The following is a 25,163-nucleotide window of genomic DNA, read 5'->3' on the forward strand; positions in this document are numbered from 1 at the left end:
CCTACCATCTAATCTATCAGTGGAGGATTACAGAAAGCCCCCACTTGCCACCCCCACCAATTCTGAAAGCTCGGGAAATCAGCAGCCACCATCAACCCTGTCAATTTCTTTGGAGGATCTAGATGAAGGCTTTTTGCTGAAAGAGAGTTAGAGACTCCTCTCTGCCTGGTATTGGCTGGGGTTGGGGAGCATGGGGCCCCCTATGGTGAGCTTTGAGGGGCTGCCACTGACCTCTCAACATTTACCCTGCTGCCACATCCACACCCATTGCCTGGCTTGAATGCCACAAGGAGGGCACTCTCAGGGTAGACAAGGCCCATTTTATGGTTGCTGTGGTCCTCTGGCCCCTCCAAACACAGAAGCTGATCCTGAAGCTGCTGCCTCAGCTTTGCCCAGGGCCCCAGGCAAGGCAGACCCCTGGAGAGCCATTTCAGATGCCCCATGGTTTGTGGTCTGGAGTCTGCCCAGCCACTGCAAGCCTGGGACCAGTATGTCTGGAAAGCCTGGCACCTGAGTCCTTCTTGGGGCTGCAGGTGGCTTTAGGGGAGGGTTCTGGTTTGTGCTAAAGATGCCCACAGTACCAGAGCCCTGCTCCTGATCTCTTGGTGCCCCTGGGAGCAGCTGACCCACACCTTATTGAAGAAGCAAGCTGGGCCCTGACCCTGGGGACCAGCTCCACATAGAGCCACAACCAGCTGCTCACTTGGCAGCTAGCAAGACCCTGACCAGTCCCTCTTGCTGCCCTGGTTCCCCTTGTTCCCAGTGGGCTTTCCAAACAAGCTCAAATGGGTCAATGTCCCCATGATACACTGGACACCAGGTGCGCATCCCCTGGGCCCCCATCAGAATCCAGCCCTGTCTTCAACAGCTCCCCCATCCCTGCCCCAGGCTGAGGTCCCAGCACACTCCTCAGTGGGGCCTGTCTGTGTTACAGCTTGTCAGATTAGCTCACTGACACCTCCAACTGCTTTCTGACTGCAGAGAGAAAGACCTTTGGGGTCTCGGCTGAGGACAGGGAGACCGGGCAGTGAATCGTGACCCTGCTCAGTGTGAGGGCTCGAAGAGACCTCAAAGAAAATAATTTTATATGTGGAGAAGCTGAGGCCCAAGTGTGTGTGACCTCAGAGAGAGCAGCCAGAGAGGAAGGAGCTTTGGGATGAGGCTGCTGGGGACAGAGGCCTCTGCAGGGAGAGGGGCCAAGAGGGCCCAGGACTGCATGTGCTTTCCTGCCCATGCAGCTCAGGGGCTGTGGGAGCCAGTTCAGAGGGAACAGCATAGGAGTGAGCCAGCGATGGCCAGAGACAGAGGCCACAGGAGCTGCTTCACCACACTGAGCACCAAGCAGGATGGGGCCAGGTAGGATTGACGAGCTTGAGGGACGAGGGAGGGAAATCTGAGAAGGAAGATCACCAGTAACCTACCCACCCACCTCTTCCTCTGACTTTGGAGACCTGGATCACTGGCCCTCCTGCACCCTGTCCCTAGCTGGGAGGCAATGGCCTTTGGGTGCTCTAAGCAAGCGTCACACTATATTGCCTTTTTCCCTTGGTCCCTCCCCAAAGTCCCAGTGACCCCTAGGACAGTCTGTAGAGTACCTTTCCCCAGACTGCAGACACAGCCCCCAGCTCAGCCCTGTATCCAGCACCCTGGCTCCTGGTGACACTATGCTTGGAGGACGATCATCCCACAGTCCCTGGGCTTGACTCCAGGGATGCAGGTGGCATCCCTGTGCTCCCTCCAGACTTCATTGTCCCCTCACCCCCATTACCTGCTGTTGTGCCTGCACTGTTTGCTTGTCAAAACCTCAGTCCATTCATATTTCATAGGTGTTTAGACAGTGTTGTTTGAAGAATGAAATATTGATAGCAAATACCCGAGGCTCAGATTGCCATATTTGGCAATTGGGCCACTGCGTGTCTGAGCCCCTGGTGGGGAGGGGCCAGGGGTGCTTCAGGGAGAGTCTCCTGGGGAGGGTGGAGGTGAGACCTGTGACAGCCCTGACCTCCCTGGGGCTAGGGTGGCCGACTCCTTCCCCGGGACCGGGGGGAGCCCAGCAGTGGACAGCCCCCCTGCAGGAGCCCGGGGTTACCCGGTAGTTACTCCTAGGGCAATGCGGTCCCCCCAGCTCTTTTTGATGCCAGACTGCACACGAGCTGACCACCTGAGAAAAGCCAGGGTGCCGCCACCCTGGCCTCCTTCTCTAATACCTGTGACTCTGCACAGGTGCTTGGTTAAGCCCCTCTTGCACTGCTGCTATAGTGGAAAGGAGTCCTCGGTGGACTCGCACAGCACCAGCCGTGTGACAGGGCCAGCCACTCCCCTCTCCCAACCCTATGGAGAAGCATGCATTGTGTTCTCCCAGCTTCCCCCGCCTACTATCCTACCTCTGCCCTGCTTCTAACATCCCAGCGGGCTGACAGCACTTTGGGAAGCAGCAGGACTCAGGAGGGCTGAGGGCAGGCCCCACCCAGAACACAGGTGATGCCACTTCCTGCTCTGGGCCTGGCTGAGTTACCTCCACTCTGTGTCACCCCCACCTGTTCAGGGGGACGGGGGGACAGGATGGGCCTCTCACACTGTGTGAGGATTGAAGGAAGCACACAAAGTGCTTTCATCCTCCACATACACGCCATCTCCCTCACTCCCACTCTCCTCAGCCGTCCTGGATGTCAGTGGTCTGTAGGGATCTGATGGATTCCTGGCTGGGGACAGCAGCCCCGTCTCCAGCCCTGGTGGGAGAGCACAGGGTGGTAGATGAGATGAGATGATGACCTAAGTTTAAATTCTGGATCTGCCAGTTACAATGACAATTACAGGACAATAAGCAGATTGGCCTCCTGTGCCTCACTTTCTCCATCTGTAAACAGGGATAATAATAATACCTACTCCATGGATTGTTGCAAAGAGGAAATTAAATGAAACATACAAATCGTTTAGATCAGTTATCAGAGCCTGGTACGTAGTAAGTACTCAATAAGCGTGAGCTACTGTTAAAATCTCTTCTCTCTCTCACACACACACACACACACACATACGGGCTATGGAATCTTGACTCAGTAGCTAAGACAGCTGACAGCTGCTACCATTTTTTCCCTCTTCCTGTGCACTACCGTTTTCTGAGCCCCTACTAAGTGTCAGGCTTTGGGGCTGTCACAAGCTGTCCTAGCCCGCTATGAGGGAGTTAGCTATGTCAACGCTTTATCCTTCTTCTGAGAATCTGTAGTCCCTGGGGGATAGATGACACATCCCACTCACCATTTTTAAGCCCTTATGCTGCCTGGTACACAGCAGGTGCTCAATATTTGTGGGTCCCACACTTACCTGCCCCAGAAGAGAGCACCACAGCACATGACAGGAGGGCTTCCCTGAGCTCAGAACCCAGTCACAGAGATGTCACCAAGTCTCTGGACCTGTCTGTCCCTGGGCTCAGGCTGTTTCTGGCCCTGTGAGACCAGGTGACTGGGGGTCTTGAGGATGGTGGAGGCTGCAGAGCAAGCCCAGCCATGGGTGGAGAAAGCCTGGATTTGAATCTACCGGCATCTGTCTCCTGATCTCAATAACTCACTTTCCTTTCTGGGCAGGGGGGCCCCTGAGACTTTATAAATCAACATTAGACTAGATGAGATCTAAAGCTACATGCAGCTAACAATCACCCTGATCTGTCCTCTTGCTCCCTCCAGGACGAACCTGGATTGCTACCATTGTTCTGGTCCCCAAGCCCCAGGCCTTCTCTTTCCTCTTGACGTCACAGGGCCCCCAGATTTCTTTCCTTCATTCCTCTGGAAACCACACTAGATTCAGAGCCAGGAGACTCAAGCAGGTGCTCAGGTTCTGCACTACTCAAAGCAGATCCCTGGGCAAGGGGCTTCCCTCTCTGGGCTTCAGTCTCTTGTAAAATGAGGGTACCGGAAAGTGTCATCCTGCAGAGCTTTTCTACTGCTGACATCCATGGACGCTTCTCTGCTGACCTTGGCCTGCTCTGACTCTATCATACCACCCTGAGAAGCCAGAACTTGAAACACTTCCACTGAGCTCCCCAGCTTTGGGTTACCTGGTCACCAAGGCCAGGCACAGCTTCTGTCACCCAGCCCCACTGAGAAGCTCCAGCCACCTGTTAGCACATGACCGTTTCCCCATAATACCTCCTCCATCCCCCTGACCAGCCCAGCCCACAGAGGCCCCTTCTTCCTCTCAATCTCCATGGTACTCAGTAGGGGGGAGGGTGCCCATTTGGTGGTCCCTGGAACACTTGACTTTCTGCCATTTCCCCTCTCAGTGTAGATCCACCTCTTCTCCCTGACCAGACTGTGAACTTTGTGAGGGTAAACCCAGGGTCTTAAATACCCCTGAATCACCCCACGGGCCGTGTATTCCATACACTACTCACGTGGATGCTGGAGACTCCTCCAAGTGCCCATGCTTTGCAGGGGATGCTGACAAGCCAGGGAGAAAGATCAGGGTGCAGAGGGTGGGCTAGCAGTGGAAGGGGGACACAGGAAGCTATCCAGCCTGGAGACGGAAGTTTGGGGTGGGGACAGGTCATGGTCAGCTGACAAGGCTATAAGGCTGCTAAACAAAAGTGAGAACAGAATAGGGTCCAAAGGGTGCAAATGACCAGGGGTCAGATTCCAGCCTAACCCATGGTAAGACTTCCTAAGGCCTGAATGGTGCAGCCGTGCAAAGTGCTGTTTGTGCAGGAGAGGAGCACTGTCACTCTGGTGCTCGGGCCAAGCGCAGAGGACCTGCAGGGCTGTGCGGCAGGCTCGGGCCAAACCCAGCCTGTTGTTGTAAATAAAGTTTTTTTGGACCACAGCCATACCGTCATTTACAAACTGTCTACTGCTGCTTTTGCACTACAAGGACAGAGTCGAGTAGCAGTTGCCACAGAGACTGATGGTCCACGAAGCCTAAAATATTTACTATCTGGTGTTTTATTGTTGGGGGAGGGGGATCCTCTGGGAGGATTCTGGGCTCGTCTATGAGACATTTAAGGTCTCTTTGTCTCCCTTCTGTCCTGTCATTTCTCACACTCCAGGATGACCAGATGGTAAAACAAGGACAAACCAGTGCCGAGGAAATACTAAATGACGCCGATCCTACTCTCAAAAAGAGCAAGGGGCTGCCAAGCTGGGTAGCATGACCTTGCAGCAGCCACATCTGCTGACTCCATACTTTGTTTTATCCCTCTGTTCTCCTGGGGGCTGGAGATGAGGAATATGGATGATTTAACATACACTCGCTGCGATCAATGATCCTGCTCAGGTAAAGAAGAGGGCTGTGTGGTGAGTAAAAAAGAAGAAAAGAAGCCCAGAGGAGAAGTCCTTTCTACAAACTAGGTGCTGAGTATACTGGAGGTCAGGGCTAGGTGTGGTGGCTCACGCCTGTAATCCCGACACTTTGGGAGGCTGAGGCGGGAAGATCGCTTGAGGCTAGAAGTTCGAGACCAGCCTGGGCAACATAGGCCCCATCTTTAAAAACATTTTAAAAATTAGCTGGGCATGGTCATGCATGCCTCCAGTCCAACTACTCTGGAGGCTTAGGCAGGTGGATGGCTTGAGCCCAGGCGTTCTAGGTGGCTGTGAGCTATGATCGTGCCATTGTCCTGCAGCCTGGGCAAGAGAGGGGGAAACTGTCTCTAAAAAAAATACTAGAGAGTGGGCGGCACCTGTGGCTGAAGGAGTAGGGCGCCGGTCCCATATGCCGTAGGTGGTGGGTTCAAACCCAGCCCCGGCCAAAAACCACAAAAAAAAAAAAAAAAAATACTAGAGGGTGGGCAGCACCTGTGGCTCAAGGAGTAGGGCGCCGGTCCCATATGCCGTAGGTGGTGGGTTCAAACCCAGCCCCGGCCAAAAACCAAAAAAAATAAAAAAAAAATACTAGAGATCGATATTACTCCTTCATTTACAGTTGGGAAATTAAACCACAGGAAGGGCTAAATAACTTGTACAAAGTCATATCTCTAAAAAGAGACTGTATGAGATTGGTGTTTCTTAATCTTTAGACAATTTTTTTCTTAATTATCCCCTCCAGTGAAATTCTAATCCCACAGGTATTCTGGGTATCTGTGCCTTATATATCATCAGACTAAAAACCAATTTTTTCCCCCAAAAATACATGTGCTAGAGACTCTCCATGTGCCCCTCCACATCTACTTTCCATCTCCTCCACCTATGTCTGGGCCCCGAGAAGCTGACCCCCATGGATGGCACTAACAGGCTTCCTTGCCCTCTGGATGGGTTCAGTCAGAGGGAAATGTCAGCAGGGGATGGGAGGGTGGGCAGAGGGCAGGGCTGGCCATGGGTGGGGTGGCAGTGGTCCTTCTCCCCTCCAGTTAAAGACTCCAGGGGTTACTCTGGCTGGGGATGGTAGCGCCTCTCCTAGGTTGCTAGTCCCCAACCCTGCACCATGTCCTGTTGGTTTCCCTTAACCCTTCCCGTGCCTTTATGAATCACCATTAGGATGAAGCTCTCCTCAGTGACCCTCCTTAACATCCCAGCTGTTTCTTGATGGGTCCCTAGGTGGCCAAGCTGAGGTTTGAGCCTACCCATGTGTGAGGCTAAATGCCCACTCTTAACTGCACATTACACCACCCCTTGGACCATGAGCCTAGATAAGTAAGGCTCATGGGTGGCTCTGTCACTGATTTGCTTTGAGAACTTAGCCAAACCCCCTTCCTCCCTTGGTCTCTGTTCATCGTCTATGAAGTGAAGGGGTTGAATGACATGACTTTTTGGCTGACTGATTCAAGATAAATTTGAGAAGAACCCATTCCACAATTTCGGGCCTAGAGTGTGGCATGGGGACAGATGCGTTCTGAGGTGTAGCTGGAAGGTGAGGGCATTAGCGGGTGAGTCTGCACAGCGGGCCAGCACCCGGGACAGGGATCCTGGCATCCCGCAGGGCTGTGTGTGAGTCAGACTTGGGGTCTCCTCTGCAAACAAACCTCTGAGACAACACCAGCCCCTCCCTCACAGCGCACCCTCTGAATCAATTCTCAATTCTATTAGCATTCTGCCCAAGACAATCACAAGTCCCTGAGGTGTTTGTGGTAATATATTTTGCCTGGAGATTTGCAAATGGTCTTACCAGTTAATGGAACTATAAAAATTATGTACATGAAAAGGTCAAAGTAAATAAAGACAACTTTCATGTTCCCTGGCCACCAGCCTGATATCCAACCAGGACCAAAGAAAGCTTGGGGGTCAGGGAGAGGGTGGTGGCCTCCCAGATTTCTACAGTGTATAGCTTCCAGAGCTTGCCCTGACCCGGGCTCCCCAAGTACTCCACGCACACTGATCAGCCCACCATTAGCATTCTTGGCAGGAGCCTCAGATCAGGTTTCATTGGATTCAGCTTGGAAATAAAATGACCTACATCCAAGTGGGCCCAAGTGCCAATTCCAAGGTGACATGCTAAGCACGAACGATTTTGCCATGCCCAACGTCACACGGCACATGGGGGAGTAGGTCTGGAGGGGGGGCTGGGGAGTCACAAAGTGGAGTTCTAAAATAATTCATCAGTCATGTATCACTCATCCCTTTAAAATCGCCAGCCTTGAGTCGCCTCCACGGCTGGGAAGAGCCAAAAAGCCTGGCCTTTCCTCTCAGCCCATCTAGAGTTGGCTTTTAATTGCTGTGGCCACTTCTGTTCCAAGACATGAACATTTTTTTTTTTTAAGCAGCACTGATAAACTTAAAGGATATTAAGGCCAAACATTCCTGGGCTGGGGACTGGGGCCTGCGGTGGCCCCCCAATGTGCCCAGCTGGCTCAGAACCACTCTTCTGTTATTCGGGTGGTACCCTTGCTAATGTGCATGCTCTGGGGGTACGGCATTATCTAGAAGCCACTGATTCTGCAAGTCCTTGAGCATCCTCTCTGGTCCTCAGTTTCCTCATCTGTAAATTGGCCCTTGACTTAGCAAGTTATTGCAAAGAGCAAATGAGTGAACTCATGCATGGCACCTAGAACAAGAGTTATTTATAATTTTTGCCTTTTTTTTTTTAAAGACTATTATTATTATTATTCCTCTTCCCAGGCCTGGGCAAAGGAGCATGGCACCATGCATTCTTAGGCTCGTTTCCAGCTGAGGATGGTGAAATGGACTGAGTTAGACCTGAAAAAAATTCCTTGTTCATCTGATACAGGGAGGGGAAGACAGTAGCATGGATAGAACTACAGGGGTTGGGACATTGGGGACAGGAAGGAGGAGACGCAGTCCAGGGTCAGCTCCGTAGGAGATAACCTACCCTAGGCAGTACTGGGTGTGCCCCTTCCTCTGCCAGTTCTCAGAGAAGAGGAGGCTGGAGTGAAAGGAGGCCACAGTCCTGTTGCCAGGCCCCCTTTCTCATGGAGGCCTGTTAGTTGTGCATCTGGAGGAAATGCGAGCTTGGGCAGCTTGGGGGTATCTGCATCCCTGGGTCTCCCTGCCCTGTGTACCCTCTGCTCATCTGTGCAAATGCCACGCACATGTGCGTTCACTCCATGAGTGCTTGCAGCGAGTGTGCTGGGCTCCATGGGCAGGGGCTGTGGAGAGGAGTCCAAACTACACAAAGACTCCTGGGCAATGAGTCCTCCCTTTGTCTGCTCTTGTCCCCTTCTCCTAAAGAGCAGAGGCCTGGGTGCCACAGGAAGAATTCCTGCTCTCAGGCAGCCCTCCGAGCACCACTGTTGACAGAGGGATAAGAGCTGCACTCTGATTCTTTTTTTTTTTTTTTATTGTTGGGGATTCATTGAGGGTACAATAAGCCAGGTTACACTGATTGCATTTGTTAGGTAAAGTCCCTCTTGCAATCATGTCTTGCCCCCAGAAGGTGTGGCACACACCAAGGCCCCACCCCTCTCCCTCCTTCCCTCTCTCTGCTTTTCCTTCCCCCGCCCATGACCTTAATTGTCATTAATTGTCCTCATATCAAAATTGAGTACATAGGATTCATGCTTCTCCATTCTTGTGATGCTTTACTAAGAATAATGTCTTGCACTCTGATTCTTATGGGCCAGGATTGTGAGATCAGAGAGTGAACTTGGGAGCCGACAACACTCAAGTTTGGGTTCTGCTGCTTGCTAGTTGAACCTCTCTGGGCCTCGGTTTTTTCATCTATAAAATAGGGACATTGATCCCTTACCTGATAAATTTGTTGCAAAATTAAATAGTTAATATATGTAAACTGCTTAGAACAATGCCTGGGACATGAGAACCTAGTTAGTACTTTATTTTTTTCAAAGTCATCTACTCCATTTCCCTGCCTCTGAGCACTCACTCCAAAAGCATTTACTAAGTACCCTAGATGCTATACTAGGTGCTGGGAATACCATAAAGCAAATAAGCCGCAGCTCCTGCTTCCTGGCACCGACAGTCTGATGGCAGGAGGGAGACAGCACCCGGGTGATCAAGCGAAGGAGTGAACCAGGGCACAAGGGCACTGAGGCATTACTGTGCTAAAATGACAGCCAGGTCAGAACACAAGATGAGCACCACGAGGAAGTAGACGGTTATGCCGTATGTTGGGAGGCAAGGGAAGGCATAGGAAGGGCTTGAAGAGAAGGTGACACTTGACATTTATTAGGGACCTACCACATGCCAGGCACTAGTATCAGCTTTATCCACCCCTGTGGACCATCAGGGAAATTGTGCCTTAAGTTTTCTGCATGACTTCCTTCACTTTCCTTCATTCAGCCCTCTCACTTCTCCAGTGGGGCTGTCATACCCTGCTGCCCTCAAATTTTGCCAACAGAGCTCTTTCCGGTTGTGAATGAGCCCCCCCACCCCCCCTTCCCGGCACAGGGCATTCATACAGCCTGGAAAAGCCTGGCTGCCCAGCAATCCCATCACTTACTTGTGTTTACTTTTTATATGAGCTTGGATGCCACTTCCTCTGGGAAGCTTCTATGACTCCACTGTCCCCTACCCAGCCTCTAGGCTAGGTGAGGTCCCCTCACTAGTCCCACAGTATCTGGCTTGCCCTGTAGGCCACTGACTTCTCTACACTACTTGTCTGTCCCCCATAACCTCCATGAAGGCAAAGAATGGACCTCTCTATTCATCCTTATGTCTCAGCACCTAGGCCCCTGACGCTTGGCAGGTGCTCCATGAAGAGAAGGTGAATGAATAAGCATCTGAATCTGCAGAGGGCCTCTCCCTTCTCTCCACTCCCCTCACCCAGCGCTGTAACTGCTCACTGGTCCTTGCCCACTGGGGAGTACATAATTAACCTAAGAGACCACAACAATACTAAGCCCCATATCCTCCCATGGAGGGGCAGCAAAATACTCTTTAGAAAAATTTCAGTGATTGTCCAGCTAATAGACAAGGATTGTCACAACAAAGCCCAGCTGGAAAGATTTAGGCCTGGGGTCTGGGCCTGCCCATTCCAGCCTGAAGCCCCAAGGGCCATCTAGCATCAACTGCCAGTGTCAGGTTACAAACTGCCCTGGGGACCTCTCACTTACCTACTAATCACCCCTAAGATATTAACCGGCCTCACCTCAACATGGCTTAAGGTTAATAATTGTTTATCAATTAAAACTTTCACCTTGCCAGAACATTCCTGTTGGGCTCCCACCTAAAGCAATCAAGGCAGGACCACCGGGCCTGATAAAAACTCTCAGTCGGTTCTGCAGGCCCCAGATCTGCCTGTGGCCTCTCCCGGTACCTCCAGCCTTCCTCACTTTGTAAAGGATTTTCTTGGCTGAGCTGTTCAAACCACCAATACTGTATTCCTGCAAAGAGCAACAGCTTTTCAACTTGTTAATGATGTTGAAGCATACGGCCTGAGTCAGCAACCCCCAGCACATGACCCAAGAAAATCTTTCTCTGGGTCTTTTTTTCCCCCATTTGACAGATGCCAGGCTTTCTCCAGAAAGACACATTCCAACTGATTGATTTTTTTTCTTTGGGAAATTGATCCTCACCAACTACGAGGAAAGCAAAACATGAAGCTTGTCAAGCATTTTTTTTTAATGCTCTGATTTAAAAACTCGACCCTGCTTCTGCCTTGCAACACGCCTTCCCCAAAGGAGCTGGCCTCTTCTCACAACCACATACAATAGTGTCCCAAAGGAAGTAGTGCGGGAAGGAGGGACAGATGGGTCACACCCATCATCTGGGAGGCCTCAGGCGGAGAGAAGTGGTTAAGCGCCTCGGTTTCAGATAGCACAGGCCTGGGTTTGAGTCTGGGTCCTTCTACTTAGCTAGGAGGCCCTTGAGTCAATTAAAATCACTCAACATCTGAAGCCTTGTATCTACAAAGTTGGACCGATAACATTACCTAAATAAAGGGTTATGAGGCTAAATAAGATAATGCTGAAAAGCGTTTAGCTGTGTTCCACCCCCAGCAAGGGCCCCAGAAATCCCAATTCTCACTATCACCATTGATTTTGGGGGAGATAGCACATACTTGCCACTCAAACATGCTGAACTCAGGGACTTCAACAGACTCAGAACAACGGCATCTCCCTGGGACAGAAGGGGCCAAATAATGACACAGTCCCCTCTTCTACCACTCCTGGTGTTCACTGCCCCTCTACCATATCCCATGATAACCCCCTCCAAAGATGCTTCTGCTGGCAGCAAACACAGTCACTCTATTACAACTTCACTCCATTGCATCCACGTCCTCAAGTAAGAACAGCTCTTGTCAACCCCTGGGCCTTTGCACGTGCTATGCTGGTCTCCCTCTCCACACCCCCAACCCCAGCACTCTGCTCCTTCTGCCTTGTCCGGCTAACTCATCTCTCACGCCTCTCTCTAAATGTTGCTTACTTTAGGAAGCTGTCCCTGGCCACCCCTAATAGGGTAGCTGTCTCTGACATGTGCTCCCTAGCACCTGCCCCACCCCATCTTAGCACAGGTCACTTGTCCCTGTTTTGCTTGTTTGACTGTCTTCAACACTAGACTAGAAGCCTCTGAAATGGGATGGTGTTTCTCTCTCTCATCATGGTATCCTCAGGGTCCCGTATGGGCACGGAGTAGGTGTTTAGTAAATATCTGTTGACTGTATGAAAGAACAAGTCAATGATTCCCCCTCCCTTTATGAACAGCTCTGATCACTCCAAAGCTCTTTGCTTCATTGAGCTGAATCTGCCTCATCAGAACCTGCCAGTGTTGGTGCAAAGTCTCCCCTTTCCTGCTCCTCAGCCCACCCTTAGATATGACAAACCGTCAGGGGACATTTTTCTATTAGGATCTGAAGCAACCTGGAGACAGAGTGACAGGAACCCACAGCTTCTGAGGAGGGTGTGGCTGGGACAGTGCCCACCATGGAGACATATCCTTCCTTTCAAATTAGTCTGCTGTCCTGGGTACTGCAGCAAGGATCACCACGATCGCCCACCCCAAGGCTTAGGAGCATTGTCTCTCCCACACCCCTGGCAATGGGAAGCTTGTGGTCCCTGTGGTTTTAAATCTCATTCCTGACCCAGGCCCTTAATAGAAATGATGCACAGCGTCTATATGCGAGAGGCCACTGTGAGGACCATTGTCAGGTCACTCTTCCCATCCTGGTCCTGCCTTCCCTCCCAGCATGTTGGCCCAGCCTGGGGACCCCTAATTTCCCTTGCAACCCCTGGGAGTTTGTGCTTTCCCCATTAGTCCTCGCCAACATCACATCCCTTTCAACATATCAGGTGTACCCTCCTTGCTAAATTGTTTAGGAATTTCCTGCCTCTCCAGGAGTTTGCACTTCTTTGAAAAAACTTTTAAGTAACTGCCCTGGCCTGAGAGTCTAGAGGCCTCTGTCCTTGCCCCAACTCTGTTAATTCCTTACATGAACAGGTCACACTCTTGGCCAGAACAACGTAGGAGGTGGCAGGAAGACAAACTCTCAGAGCTCTTGCAGAACGCCATTCCCTGAACTGGGATGTTCAGTCCTCCCTGACCAGAGCTTTAAGAAGTTGATTTTCATTCCCCCAATCCGAACCATGCACTGACCCAGGGTCAAGCCTAAAGTGTTTTCTTTCATTTCAAATAACTTTATTTAATGTTTTAACATTATTTTTAAATTCTTTCTTTTTTTTTTTCTTTTTGAGATGGAGTCTCACTCTGTTGCCCTGAGTAGAGTGCTATGGCATCATAGCTCACAGCAACCTCAAACTCTTGGGTTCAAGAGAACCTCTTGCCTCAGCCTCCTGAGTAGCTGGGACTACAGGCGATGGCCACCAAGCCAGGCTAATTGTTTTTTCTATTTTTAGTAGAGCCTGGGGTCTTGCTGCAGCTCAGGCTGGTCTCAAACTTTTGAGCTCAAGCACTCCATCCTCCTTCGTCTTCCAGAGTGCTGGGATCACAAACATGAGCCACCACACCTGACTAAATAATTTTCTTTATTTCTAAAACCACCACCTGTCACACAGCTTCTCAGTAACAAAGCCAGAATTCAAACCCAGGGCTGTTGCATGCCCAGAGCCCGCGCTGCCCCCCACTCTCCCGTGAGGCCGCTCTAGCAGACCTAAGCCTGCAGGGCAGTCGGCCGCAAGAACAATGCTGGCAACGGGCTGGGTGAGCAGGGAAGGTTTCCTGGCTCCGGAGGAAACCCCCAGAGGGGTGGCACAGAGCGCCTCTTTGAGCAGATGAAGACTGTGGACATAGAACATCAACCAGCTCTCCCCTCCAAGCTCCACTGCTCAGAGCAGGGTCACCTGGGCAGAGGATGCGCCATCATCCCAGCTCTGGTGACTTGGGGTGGGGGAAGCAGACATTCTGTCCAGCCCATTACCTCCTCCCAACCGCCCCTCACCCTGGAGCAGCCCGCAGCTACCAGGAGAAGCAGCAGAGATGAGAATGGGTGGAAAGACGCTCCCTTCTCTCCCAAACATTTCACCCACAGGCCTGACTCTGTATTGTTGGGAAAAAGCACCACCTCAATGTGCTTGAACTTGAGAAAATGACAAATGTGCAGGGTCATTTACTACAGCTCTGTTTATAAGAGTAAAAGCCTGGAAATAACTGAACTACCCACGCACCAGGAAAAGGGTAAATAAATGATGGGACAGGCACACAGTGGGACACCATGCAGTCACAACGTGGACTCAGAGTCTTTGTGTCCTGATGAAGCACACAAAGCTAGACCTACCACGAACAAAAGAGAGACAGCTGAATTCAGAATATGCTACCATTTATATAAGAATTAATGGCTCGGTGCCTGTATCTCAGTGGCTGGGGTGCCAGCCACGTACACCGGAGCTGGCAGGTTCAAATCCAGCCCAGGCCTGTCAAACAACATTGACAACTATTACAACAACAACAACAACAACAACAAAAATAGCCAGGTGTTGTGGCAGGCACCTGTAATCCAGCTATTTGGGAGGATAAGGCAAGAGAATCACTTAAGCCCAAGAGTTTGAGGCTGCTGTGAGCTGTGACACCATGGCACTCTACCCAGGGTGACATAGTGAGACTCTGCCTCAAAAAAAATTTAAAGTATAGGGAAAGAATACATATATACTTCCTTTTATGTGCATTAAAAATCCGTTAACATTGGTTTCCTCTAGGGAGAAGGAATTGGGAGAAGAAAATTTACACCGTACCCCCTCTCGTAACTGCTACATTTTGAGCCAGAAGAATGTGTTACCTGTGCAGAAAATAAATACCACTAATATTGTGAAAAAAAAATAATAATAATAAGGCACACTCTCCAGAAGGCCTCTGTTAACATATAAAAGGATCCTCTGGGAAAGGAAACACATTAATATCCACATCAGCCCCAAGTGACAGTCACTACGACTAGGGCAGAGCCCTAAGGGAAGGGGCTCAGGACTGGCAAGCATCAAAGGTTTATTCCAGTTAAGGGGCCAACACTCGGCCCCTGCCTGCAGGTCAGTTCTGCAGCTGAGTTGGGGCCTGAGGGCTCCCCTCCCCAGTAATGACCTGGTCCCAGCCCAGCCCCAGACACCGGTAGTTTCCTGGGGTCCCCTAGCACCTGGGAGCGGCGTGAGGCTGGCGGAGCAGGGGCAGCAGCAGTGACGTCCCGGCAGCTGTCGGTCTCAGCACAACATGGGGCCCCCCAATAAAGCAGAACTGCCTAGATTCCCCAAGATGATGTTTACTCTTGTTCCACAATGACAGTGGTATTGATTTTTTAAAAAAGACACTTATTCTCCCTCGTTCCAACTTGCACCAACCTAATGGAGAAGACCTTCCTCCCTCCTTCCTCTCCGCGCGCGCGTCTTTCCCTTCTCGCCCACTCCTCTCCTACACTCTTTTGCTTTCCTTCCCTCGCTTGCTTCCTTAATTAATTTGCAGCCCTGCTCGAAGCTCCTTTTGTGAGCCAGACACAGACACAGAAGCCACAGAGTTCTTCACCCCACCCCTTTCCTCCCTTTCTCCTTCTCAGTGATGGTTCTTTGCCCAAGCCGAGTCAGTCTGGCCCTTTGTGGGGCTGGAGCAAAGGCAGAGAGGAAGCGAGAGAAGGCAGTGGCTGTAGGATGTGTGGCTGGCCCTGTCACCTCAAGGAGAGCCCCCCAGAGGAGAGGGGAGTTTTAGAGTGTAGGGAAGGGAGCTGATGGGTTCCTGGTCGGCCCAGTGTCAGGTTTTGAGGGGACACTGCATTCTAGCTGAGAGGACAGTGAGCTCCTTAGGTCCTGTGCCCCTTCCCCCTCCACCTCACAGTGCAGCAGATTCCCTCTTGAAATGCTGGTCTGTCCTCCCCCTGCTGCCCACCTCTCTTCCAGGCTCAACCCCTGCCCCTGCTCTGCACACGTCCTGCCCAGAGCGCCCACTGGGCAGAGTAGCCGACACTCTATACTTTGTACACTTCTGGGGACATCTGGCTCCGAACTAGTCTCAGACTCCTTCAAGGGTAGAACTGGGTCTTCTTTATCTGCACCCTGTTCTCTCCCCATGTATGACCTGGCACCTCACACAGTATTTACACAGGGAAGAAATTTGGTAGGTATTTGCAGAAAGGAAAAAGGAAATGGATGGAGGAAAGGAAAGAGGAAGAGAGGAAGGGAAGGAGGAAATGAAGAAAGACAAAACAGAACAGTTACCATTCACCTGGCACTCTGTAGTCTCTAAAAAATACTCATTTTCATTCGCTTTCCCAATTCCCCTAAGGAGCAGGCAAGCCAGGTCTGTTATTATCTCCACTTTAGAGATGGGAACAGTGAGGCTCAAAGACATGAAGTACTTGCCCAAGGTCACCCATGCCAGAGCCAGCCAAGAGCCCAGACCTCCCAGCTCCATGCCCCGGCACTTGGCACAGACTCTCATTACCTGTGGCCTTCTCTCTGCTGTCTCCTAGAGCAGCTGGCATGATTAATTGCCGCCTCGCATGTGGGAGGCTCCTCTAGCAGGCTGGGCTATCAGCCATCAAAGGGCAGAGAATCCTGTCCGCTGTTCCTTCCAGATTAGTCCTCCCAGCTGGGAGCCTGGCATGACAGAGCGGCCTGTGGTCACTGAGTGCCTTACCACGGGGAGCTGTGCTGGGATGGGGGCCGGCAGCCTGGGCTCCATATGCTGCCCGAGGAGAGTGGGCCCACAGTGCTTCTGGCTTCCCTGGTGCTTGAGAACACACACTTCCAGAAACCAGAAAGCCTGAAAAGGCAGGACTCTTATTTTTCCCCAGGGCAGAAAAGTAGAGGAAAAGTGACAAGCAATTCAGCCCTCTAAACACACAAAAAATGTTGCCTCTTCCACCCCCTGCCCTGGAGCACCTACAGAGGGTATGAACAGCTCGCAGTCAACAAAATATTTTACCAGAGCAACAAAAACATTATCAGGCCCAGAGTGACAGCATGTGGGTTGCCATGGAATCTGACAGGTCCTCAGAAGGTGCAGGCAAGTCTGCAGGCCGTGTGGGCGTGTGGCTGGCTCCCTGCACACTTGCGTGCAAACACAGCCCCCAAGAGCCCTGCTCCATATTCTTCCAGGGCCAGAACTCAGGCCACCCAAAGGCATGACCCCCCACCCAGCGCCAGGAGACCTGGCTGTGTGACCTAAGGGTACTCCTCTTCTCAGAGCTCCAGTTTTTTCCTCTAGAAAATGAGGATATGATGGTTTCCTTACCGCAAGGTACGCAGATAGCACAAGATATATGAGCAAGTGATTAGCAGAAAATACAAAATGTGGCAGGAGAGCACAGTGGTTACATTGTGGGCTCTTGGGATTCCTGTGTGCAAACTCCAACCCCCCACCCTCACAGCTAGGCAACTAGCTAGTTACCAAGGCAACTCACCTACTGCTGGATGTCCCATTCCCTGTGTGCGAGAACAAGCAGCTGAAGGCACGCGGGCAAAGGGAGAAGGGGTGAAGATCACCAGGGGCCAGGCCTCGGTGACCAGGGCAACCTTCCATCTTCCTAACTTTACAGTGCGCAAAAACCCCTCTGCCTGTGATCTCACTTGCTTCCCGCTCCCGTCCCAACCTGCGGTTCTACAGAGTCGGGATTGTTCACCAGATATAGACAGATGAGGAACCCAAGAAGCTCAGAGGAGGAAGCCCGAGGTAACACAAGTCAGCAGGACTGTCACAGCCAGAAGCCAGTGCAGCAAAGCCTGCTTTGGCAGGGCACTGTGCTGGGGACAGGTGGTACCAGAATGTTCTATGGTCTTGGCCCTGGGAAAGTCACATCCAGAGAGGGAGTCAGAGGTTAACGGGGTTTCACTCAACAGCATGAGTTCTATTCCCGCGAGGGGATGGGATGAGCCCCAAGGGAGTGAACATGCGGCCCTGGTGGCCTGGCAGTCTCAGGGCCAAGAGTTGCCATCTGTAGCAGTGACAACACCTCCGCACCCCCAGGCCTCTGCTCCAGCTCTTGGCTGCATGGGCTCCAGTCCAGCTGGTGGGAGCCCCATGGGATCTGGCTACATCCACCTCTTCCACCCATCCCTACCACCTTCTCTTCAGCCCTCTGCCTTCTGGCCGCCAGCATCTGCTAGTTTCTTAGGTGTACAAAACTCCTTCCCACCTCAGGGTCTTCAGCCATTCAATTCCCCCTGCCGGGAGCTCCCTCTGCATCCTCACACTTCACCTCTGAATCCTTCAGGCCTCAGTTTACTCCCTTGATTCCCCCATCCTGCCATTTGAAGGAGGTCCTCCTGGGATTAGCTCTCAGCACCCCACGTTGGTCTTCTTTAAGCCACCCATTTAAGTGTCATACTTGGTTTATCTGGAGACAATTGTTAAAGCCTGTCTCTCACTAGGTGTCAGCTTTGTGGGCACAGACATTCCGTCTCTTTTATTCTCCCCTAACATTCATCCCCAACCCTTGACCTCAGCTAAGGGCACAGGAGCACTCAACAACCACATCGTTTAGCTATTAGTGTGTGTTTGTTGAATGCAGGACTTTCTTGTCCAAAAAGGTACAGAAATTGCTGTCATAGAGACACCACCAAAATAAATAAATTTCTTTACCTGCCTCTTTGTCCCTGTGGCATTAGGTGGAAATAATATCCTGCACTTGTGAATAACAAAGTAAGACTGTGACTGGTGTCCGGTCCCTCTAACCTTGTGAGACAGGAGACAAGTGATGTTATTCTCAGGGTGATGTCCAGGGAGGTCAGGTGATCTGCCCAGCTTCACACAGACATTAGCACAAGTATGAAAAGCAAAGCAGGACTGTCACCCTGATCAAGCCAGCCCTGCAGCCCTTCTTGCATTTAAGAGGAGGAATCTGAGAATAATGTCTTGCTGGGCTCTGAGCTCCCTGAGGGAAGGCCCATGTCTGTTTTATAAATTCCTGTCGTATCAGCACCTAGACCAGAGCCCGACATATAAATGGTGTTAAGTCAACTAATGATGTTTAGCCTGAAAAAGAAAGCATAAGTTGGGAAGCAGGGAAGTGGGAGATAGTTTTTAAAACATCTGAAATGCTGTATGTGGAAGAGAAAAACTTATTCTGGGACCAAAATAAATACCTTTTATCTCTTTAGTGCGGTCCAAACCCACCTGGGCTCCCTCAGGAGATAGTGAGCTCTCTGTCAACCAAGGTAATCAAACTGCAGGGCCTCCACATTGCACAGCTCTGTGAGGCCTGTTTACATATCAAGAGCATAAATGGTGGCCCAGAGGTCTGGGGCAGACATCAGCATCCAGAGAGCTCTGTCTAGCTTTAGTGACTTTCAGGGTCCCACCTAACCCTGGGAATGTGTGATTCCCTGATGGAGGTGCAGAGAAGCATCAGGATCGAACCAAATGTCTCCTGATTTGCAAATGGTTCCACCAACCCGAGGCCTGGGTTACAGATCAGAGGGTCCGACCCAGCCCTGAGCCTCAGCCATGCCACTGGAATTTTGGCCCTTGCTCTCTCAGTATGCCTTGCCAGGGATCAGAAAACTGAACCCCACACCGGTAAGTGAGGATCCCCTGGTGCCCACTGTCCCCTGGTGCAGCTCCCCTCCCTCTACCATCTGGGCCAATCCCACTCACACACCCCTCAAGTCCAGTGTGGGGCCTGGGGCAGCTATCTCCCCAAAATCCATGTCCCAGGGACCCCCACATCCCCTGGAGTCTTGTGTAGGGAGAATGAGGGTGCAGCTAAAGAGGGCTCCAGCTGGACTCAGAGACAAAGGAGAAGAGGGAGGAGGTAGCCATCTGGGAATGGGGCACCAGCTGCCAGCGGCTGAAGGTAACTGAGGTGGCTGTCTCCAGCCCTCCCCTCTACACAGGTAAAACAAGAGGAGAGCTCTGAGATGGCCCCACCCAAGAAAAGGGCAAATGCATAAAGAAGAAGAAAATAGAGAAAGACAAGCAGGAATACCTGGCCTCCTCGGCTTCTCTGATGAGAGGCCATTGCCACACTAACACCAGCACATAAGGCTCCAGAGGCTTGGACAGTCACCAAGTGCCAGAACCATCTCTGGGGAGGGGGAACCAAAAGAAAGTGCCCTCTAAAGACCAAATCAGCCTTTCTCCTGCAGGAGACTAGGGAGCAAGGCCCCACCTTTTTGGGAGGGGCTATTTTGATTTCCCCAGAGAGCCTTCCTGGTAGACACTGAATGGCCAATAAACCCTACTAATTCTTTTCTTTTCCTTCCCCTCCCCTCTCTTCTCTTTTCCTGATACAGGGCCTTGCTCTGTTGCCCAGGCTGGAGTGCAGCGGCATCATCACAGCTCACAGCAACCTCAAACTCCTGGGCTCAAGTGATCGTCCTGCCTTAGCTTCCCAAGGAGCTGAGATGATAGGTGTACACCACCATGGCCAGCTTATTTTTTTATTATTTATAAAGACAAGGTCTCGTTTCATTGCCCAGGCTGGTATCTAACTTCTGACCTCAAGCAATCTTTCTATCTCAGCCTCCCAAAGTGCTGGGATTACAGACATGAGCTGCTGTGCCTTACTCCCTACTAACTCTTGTTAGCTCCACAGAGAATAGAGACATTCAGACTCAAACCCTGCTTTGGAGGCTCCTCAGGACAACCCTCCCCCCCCAAAGGAGAGGACAGGTAACAATGACCTAATGCCACCTGGAGCCCAGCTGGTGACTAGCAGAGACTCACAGAGTCTGCTCTCAGCCTCTGAAGGGAGAGCAGTTTATTCTGGTTGGGGAGTCAGTGGCCTTCAGCCTGTGTCCCACCCCACAAGCTGGAAGCAAGGGGCACAGCCAGGGCCCTGGGCTGCCTCCTCCCTGCTGGAACCTGGGCAGTCCACCCAACGCCACCTTGCTTAGATTGGCTGTGATACGTGGATTGTAGAGATTCAGCTGGGGTTATCTGCGTAATAGAAGGTATGGGGCAGTCAGGCAGCATGAGGGCAGAGCTGGCTTCAGAGTGAGCGTTAGAGGTGGGAGGGCACTGTGTCCATTCATCCAGGTAATAGCTACATTTTAGCAGGAACCTTCTGGAGACTGGTACAATCAGTCTGATGCGAAAATTCCTGGCTTGTCAGTGGACAGACACCAAGAGGCCCTGAGACACAGTAATTTGTCTAAAACACACACTGTCTGTTAGTACCATGCTCAGAGATCTAACAGGTCTGGCACTGTGGCTAGGAAACAGCTTCGGCTCTGGAGTTGGAGAGACCTGGATTTGAATCCTACCTCTTCTAGTCCCCCATCATGGGCCAGGTCCCCTGTTTGTTACTCAGCCTCTCCGTGCTTCTGCTTCCCTATCTGTGAATGGGGACTGGCAGTGCCCACCAGAAAGCACAGCGTAATAATGGAGGAAGAACACGCATGGGTGGCCTGGCACTGGCTGCACGGGCCCCACCACGTGACTCTCCCCACTGCTCCCTGGACAGGGCAGCACTTGCTCTGTTAGGCCACCCGAAATCACAGGGAAAAAAGAGTTCTCACTGGGATGAGGACCCCCTGGAAAATGCTTGTTATTCCATCCTGCTGAGGAGGTGAGGAAGGGAGAGGGCCATGTGGGGGAAGGATATTAATGGTTCCAGCCAATAGATGCCTCTCATCACCTTTAATTCTCCCCGAGCAGGCCTGTCCTGCTTCAGTTATCTTCTATAGGGAGGAAAAGCAGCTCTGGCCCTTTTAGCCTACCATGGATCATAGAGCAGAGAAAATATAACAGCCCCCAAACACTAAGCACTCTTCAACTGGATTTTCCCAGCCCTGCCAAAGAGGCAAGTAGAAGCTATAGCTAAAGGATGTCATGTATATTTTCTGGAGGAAGTGCAAGGCCCACCTTCCCGGCAGAGGTGATGGGGATCCCCAGGGAGCTGGCGGAGCACTGGCCCACATGACCTCAGAGGCAGGCCCCGGCCAAGGCAGACAGGCTCAGAAGGTGGCTGCTGAGTCAGGGTTTCTAGGGATGGAGGGTCGTGCTGCTGGCCAGGGCATGGAGCACGGGGACATTCCATCTCTCTCCATCATCAACCCACTTGACTGCTCTGTTGGTAACTTGCCATGACATATGCATGAAAACTGCAAGTCTCGTAATTCGCCCAGATGGTGGAAGTTCCCAAATTGTTCCTTCTCGAGAGACAGCTGTTCCACCGCTGGGCCATATGGCTCCCCTTGCTCGGTACGCAGCTCTGGGAAATAAACCACTTTCCACAAGCAAATTCACAGATCTTAGAACCGCCCTCTCGTTCTCAACAGGAAATAAAGACTTTTTCAGTGAGGCATCCACATCGCTCTTCGTGTGGGGTGTACACAAGTCAGAAGCTGTGTTCTGAAGCTCCCCAAGGTAAATGCAGGGAGCTGGTGTGCAACGTGTGCCGGCTCAGCTTTCTGCTCAAGGAGACTGCCCAGAAGTCAGCTTGCCATTTCGCTGCTTGGGGCAAAGCTTGCCTTCACCCTACCCAGATACACCCCAGAATTCTGGGCAGGAAGTAACCTTGAGAGGTTATACTGCTAGGATGAAGCTTGGTCCTGGCAACCCTGCTGTTTATCCTATATATATCCCAGTTTCCTCATTTGTCTGACAGAGGCTTATTTCATTCCAAACAAATGGAGAAAAATCTTACATACACCTTTCTGCCATTAAGCAATACCATTCAGGCTCTCTTGAGCTTTACCACCACCACTGTGACCACCACAGTGGAAAACCATGCGTGCAGACTGGCAGAGACCTCTTTGTGACAAGCAGACTGTGCCCTCAGACCCCTCTGTGGGGTCATTTCTTTCAGGGACACCTGCAGGCTGAGCCCTGGGACCCTGATGATGCAGCTCTAAATGTCCGTCCTTTCTGTCTAGGGGGAAATGCAATCTGTGCGTGTCCTAGAGCAAACAGCCAGGCAGGGCTTTAACGTCCACAAAGCTGAGGTCCTGCACCACGTTTCTGTGACACGGACTATGAGTTTGAAAGCATGCATTTGCTATTCTCTCTGATGGTTTCCAACATTTTCTTTAGGAAGTCGATGGGGAGCCTGTGTGCCCACCTCCCAACTTGATGCATACACACCCAGGGCTCCTCCCTAGATCCAAAACTAAGTGGAAGGTACTGTTATCATCCCCACTACACAAGAGGTAACTGAGGTACATAAAGACTAAACAGCAGGGTTCCCCAGACCAAGCTTCAACCCAGATGGAAATGGGAACTAGAATAGGAAGTGAGCAAAACAGGCGGCTCGACCACACACAGCAGGGGCCAGACAGGCAGCTGCCACACAGACCCTGTCAGCTACATACTGCCCACCTCAGCCTCCAAAGACACCAGACACAGAAGCTTCCGAATGCAGCTGCTGAGTCTGAAGGCCATCAGCTGTACCTGAACAGTTATAAGCAGGCAGATGACACCAGATGCCTGAGTTTGACTTCCAGTTTTATTGCTTCACGCCTCTGTGATCTTGGACAAGTTATGTAACCTCTTTGTGCCTCCACTTTCTCATCTGTAAAATGAGAGTGTTCATAATACCAACTTCATGAGATTGTTATGAGTATTCAATGGCTTAATAGAAAAATGAGGCTTGGCGTATGGTTTGTGCTATGTAAGTATTAGCTGTGTTGATGGTAAATAAAGAAGGGGGGAGAAGAAGAGGAGGAGAAAGCTATTCTTTCTGCTGCTAGCCGGTCAAGGTGGGGTTGGCAGCAGCTGGGGATTACAAAGCCCTATCATATGCTCTTATAGCTGGGGGCTGCTACTCCTACCTTGCAAATAAGGAAAGAGAGACTCAAAGTGGCTTACCATGTGTCTCAGTCATTCTAGTAAAAGTGCAAGGTGGGTCTGCAACCCTAGGTTCCTGAGCCTGAAGGTTGGAAGTGAAGGGCTCTACTGCATCGAGCCTGGGTGCTAATAATGAGGAGACACCCCACCTCCACCCCCCTAGCCAGGCACAAGGGTCCCATTCTTCTGAATTTAAGGTCCTGGTAGATTTTATATCCCTGGAGTTTTCTACAACAGTGCACTCAAAAACCCCAGCTCTACCACTTCCTGGCTACAGGCCGGTGGGCAAGTCATTTACTTCCTCTGAGTCTCGGTTTTACACATGTAGAGAGTGGACTACATTATTGGCAAGTCATCTTGAGGATAAAGTGAGATAAGATGTGAAGGTAGACGTTCTCCAACAAGGTCACTATCTAGGATGTGTTCCAAATGGGGCTGATGTGCCCAGACAACTTTCTCCACCTTGTCCGGAGCTGCAGGTCTCAGGGCTGGTCGCTGTTAGATCATCTTTCCCTCTTCCCACCCTGGCCAAGTAGTTAAGTATTTAGGGGAAACCGTGAAGGCCTGTGACAGCTGTGAAGGTTGCGTCTAGGAAGAAGTAGCCCTGCCCATGTAAAACTCATCAAGGCAATCCTACGTCTGTACACATTCACGATCTTAAAACAACCAAATGGCACTTCCCAGCATCTCCATGACTGTTTCACAATTCCTTTCTAATCACTCTGCTTCTCTTAGGTTCTTCCTCCAGTTCGTTTCATTCAGAACTGCAGTTGCAAGTTTGCGATTTGAACTATTGGTCTTGGGTCTCATGTTAACTTTGCCTATTGACTTCAAAATGAGAAAAATGTCTGCCTTCAGTCACCATAATTTGAACTCAGATTTAATAGAATTTCAGAGCTGATAGGTCTTCGTAACTCCAGGGCGAGGAAGGTGAAATCCTGCATTAGTACACAAGACCATGGCTGAGCAGGTGAACTCCATCCCTACAAGGTAGGTTAGGGCTCACATCCTATAGCCTCTTGGGGGCAGCTCCCTGCTTAGAGGCAAAATGCAAGTCTTCTCAACCAAGTCCAATGACCTCCTCCTGCTTGGAGCTGGAAGCCAGGGAGGGGGAGGACTTTCAGACAACAAATGCTGCTTAGTGCCCCAGACCAAAGAAGCCTCTTCAACCAAAACTCTCCCATCAGGCACCAGATGGCATTTCAACCTGGGGCTGTAGACCTCAGCTAGATTCAAATGAGACAACCAGCAGAATATGCAGCCCCAAACCTAGATATTGCCTCTGGAGTTTCCATGCAGAGACACAATTAAAAAGGAGGAGAATGTGCTCTGATTACCAAAAAACAAGGGCACCACTCCTACAAAGCCACCGTGTTTGTCTCAGGGCCAGTGCTTGCCCCGTGTTCTGGAGTCCACATAGTCAAGGAGCCCCTGCCAGGAAAGGGGAAAGCCAGAGGAGGAGGAGAAAGGCAGAGAGAAGAGGGGAACAGTCCTTGCTTGGCCTCCCTCCTACAGGGTGGGAGTGGAGGGTTGGGGGGCTCCCCCTTGTCCCCTCCCAGCATCAATCCTCTGATAGTGCTTTATGTAAGTCCATTGTGCCAAACTAGATTCAAAAGGACAGGCAGAACAAAGCAGCAGTCTCCCTAACAAAGCCCCCTCCACTTAGTAAAT

General features: G+C 51.2%; 1 protein-coding gene across 19 annotated transcripts in view; it reads right to left on the reverse strand.

The window, feature by feature from the left end:
- Window positions 1–25,163, reverse strand: part of MEGF11 (multiple EGF like domains 11) — a 407,430-nt gene that overhangs the window by 221,738 nt on the left and 160,529 nt on the right. The window lies entirely within an intron of this gene.

The sequence above is a fragment of the Nycticebus coucang genome, chromosome 6, assembly GCF_027406575.1.
Source record: "Nycticebus coucang isolate mNycCou1 chromosome 6, mNycCou1.pri, whole genome shotgun sequence".
In the NCBI taxonomy this organism is placed as follows: Eukaryota; Metazoa; Chordata; class Mammalia; order Primates; family Lorisidae; genus Nycticebus; species Nycticebus coucang.